This window comes from Austrofundulus limnaeus, unplaced genomic scaffold (genome assembly GCF_001266775.1).
Source record: "Austrofundulus limnaeus strain Quisiro unplaced genomic scaffold, Austrofundulus_limnaeus-1.0 Scaffold360, whole genome shotgun sequence".
Classification (NCBI taxonomy): Eukaryota; Metazoa; Chordata; class Actinopteri; order Cyprinodontiformes; family Rivulidae; genus Austrofundulus; species Austrofundulus limnaeus.
Window position 1 is genome coordinate 187,183 of NW_013952762.1, and position 3,485 is coordinate 190,667.

The 3,485-nt window shown below is 35.5% G+C and overlaps 1 protein-coding gene across 1 annotated transcript in view; it reads right to left on the minus strand.

The window, feature by feature from the left end:
• Positions 1-3,485, minus strand: part of LOC106528129 (contactin associated protein family member 5) — a gene marked incomplete in the record, with an annotated part of 393,708 nt that overhangs the window by 132,303 nt on the left and 257,920 nt on the right.

Consider the following 3,485-nt stretch of genomic DNA (forward strand, 5'->3'; position numbering starts at 1 on the left):
TTTCTTTACCACATAGACACAGATAAAATTAGCATACCAAGCATTAAGAAAAAACAAACAAAATCATAGCGAATCAGAAGCACATATTCTAACTTACTGTATTAAAACTTTAAAAATTATCACCCGCCATCAAAGGCAGTAATGACTTTGCAAAGGTTTTTTCATGTGTGTTTAAATGCCTGAACCACAGGGAGGATTTTAATAAAACTTTCAGAAAATATCTATTAAATGCACGCCTACAACCCTGTCCAAGATGGCTCCCACAGCTAAGGGAAATTAGCAAACAGACAATAAGCTAAAGTTTGGTATTATATTAGATTTATAAGAATGATTCCCAATGCATATTCTGTGCGCTGATTGTGTGAGATCTGATTTAATGTAAATTGTCATCAACTACTGAAGTCAATTGCATGTCTGTTAGCAAAATATCCCACGGCCCACAGGGTAAATTTATTGAAACTCTTGTGGTGCGTTCACACCAAATGCGTTTTGAGCGTCAGAATTGCGGCCCAGTGCCTCCAGTTGGACACACTGTTCAGACCGAACACAGACTAGATGCACGTCTGAAGAAGGAGGAGCATCTTGGTTTTTTTTTTCTGGTCTGTCTTCGGCGGATGAAATAAAGATAGAGTAAAGAAAATGGCTTTGCTTTATTTACTAAAGAGCAAGCGAACGTTGCTCACAGCGTAAAATTATTTCACCAGATAATTTAGAGGTGGTTTTTTCGATTAGTTTCACCACTCCAGGAGCTGTGAGCTGACGGACTATATTTTTGTCCAGAGCCCAGTTTAACACGGTCAGTTTAACGAGCTGCTGACCCGCATCGGTGCTGATATCTCCAACCAGAACATCAACAACAGACAGTCGATTTCAGCTAAAGAGCTCCTGTCCGTCTGTTTCGGTTTAGTGGGCAACATTCAGGAAACTGTCACGTGGAAAAAATGAGTCTCTCTGATTGGTTGTCAAGACGCGTCGAGCGGCGAAAGATCAGATTTTTGAACTCTAGCGTCGGCTGCTTTCGCCGCACCACATGCACGGAAAACGCGCTGATGCACCTTCTGCGTTCCTTGCGCGCCACGCTAAACAGACTTAACACGCTGCAAGACCCCAAGAGGTGCGTCCACCATAGACTTTGCATGTAAACTGGAGCAGCTCAAAACGTGTTTGGTGTGAACGTACCATTAGAAATGATGACTGAATCTACACCGACAACTGAATAACTGCCTGATTTAACATGGCCACCTCAGCCAGATAACATTAGGAAACACTAAGATGACTGTAATTTAGCACGTTTTACAGATTTTGAGTTAAAATTTGTTGTTGTAGTAGCTAAGAGTTCTTTTACAACAAGCYCTCTGAACATTATCTTTCCTTAAAACTTTGACATTAATTGTTTGAGTCAACCTTGTCTGCCCTTTAGCAAAATATCAAATTAGACAGATTTTAGCAAAACCTTTCAAAGGAGAAGAGTGGATGTACATCTATAAATCATTATTCTCTGAACTTAACACAACAAAGGATTTTCACCTCAGCTAAATGATCTTAGCTGACAGAAAAACTCGTTATCCAGACAGTTTTACGATAAAATTGAACTGAATTTAGTGTGGTGGTTGCTGAGAGTCATTTTCATCACATAGGCTGACTGCTAACAGATCTCACAATGTTACAGGAAATCAGAAATGTTAGAAATTTTTATGGTTTGACCAAATTGGGTATTGGTATAAAAATGGTAAATTGGGTAACTCCATCTGTTCTCAATATCAGATGATCTTAGGTCAAAACTCTGGCATAAAAAAACAGCTTTTAAATGTGCCCTGTCATGAAATGCAACAWTTACTGAATAAATGCTTCAGATTACGAGTTATGTCAAACATTTTACCATCAAGTAGAAGAATTACAAGGCTTTTGTGATCCATGCAAGTACTGTTTCTTTTAAAAAATCAAAAAGTTATAACCTTACTTGYACTTAATCAACTAAATGTGATCAACAGAGATGTTTAAAGACAAATTTAATTTTCTATAGCTGTTTGATTTTTAACAGCACATTTTCTAAATTAACYGTCTGGATACATAATTCACAGGGTTTCTGTCTAAGGTGCCGACAAGTGCTTACTTTCATCACAGTCATCAAATCAAGGAGGCCAAAATGTTTTCAAGAAACAATATGAACAAATTACCGTAATTACCACGCTATTCTTTCAAAGAAACTGGATGACTGATGTCTGAAACCTTTTTAATGACTAACAACTAAAAAAGTCTCACTCAACCAAGTCAAACACTTTAAAGTGTTTCGGCACTACCTCCTACACTTCACTAGTGTAGGGGGAGCACAATTAAAATGTTGTTGACCAAACAAGGTAGTGTTTAAAACAACTAAACCAACTATAATGGTTCAGTAGCCTTGCTGCAGTGATTCCCTCAGACACATTGTTTTTACTGGCTTTAACTTTAGACTACTGTTTTGCTGGTCTTAATGTTTAGCTACAATTTTGTTCATTTTATTTCAAACTTTATTAATTTCTTTAAAAAAACAGAAGTAATTCTATGTACAATAAAACAACATACAAATAAAATGAAATGAAAGCCAGCAGAGGAGAAAAAACCTACATCTGCCCCTTTTTCCTCAAGTATAAATTCAAACAATAATAATCGTCAATTAACAAAACAAAACATCAAATCTTTCTAGAACAACAAATTCTATGGATATATTTTTAACAATCTAGCCTTTATCCTTCTTTTAAACATGTACACTGATTTGGCACTTTTAAAATCATCTTCCAGAACATTCCACAATCTAACTCTTTGGATTGAGGTGCACCGTTCTTTCAAACGTTCTAAATTTAGGTTTCATGAACATCTCCGGCCCCTTAAGATTATAACAGCTCTCTCTTTTTTACAAAATTTTCCTGTCTTTAAAGGTAATGTGTTTTGGTGAGCCTTATACATAACTAACAGAATGTTGTAATCAACCAAATCATAAAATTTCAATAATTTCAGATTACAAAAAAAATAATAGAGGAATAAAATATTTTTTTTTGAGTGATGACTCTTATAGCCCTTTTTTGCAAAACAAAAACAGGATATGTATAGTCTTACATGCTTTACCCCATACCTCAACATAATAGACCAAGTGTGGAACAAATGATGCATTATATAACGAGCTTTCATTAAACAAGTTCCTCTGTAAAGCAATGCAGTAGATTTAGCTAGTTTTATTCTTAAATAATTTATACGAGGTTTCCATGTCATTTTCTCACAATAATAACACCCCAAAACTTCACCTCACTGACTTTATCTCCACACCATCAACTCTAAAAGGAATATTAACAGTTCTTTGTCTATTTGTAACTATCATATAATTAGTTTTATCCAAGTTTAATGAGAATTTAAGTTTAAACCAATCTTGTATTTTCACAAATTCTGCTTGCATTTTCTCTAACATCTGTTCTATGTCTTTGCCCAAACAAAAAAAACGTGGTATCATC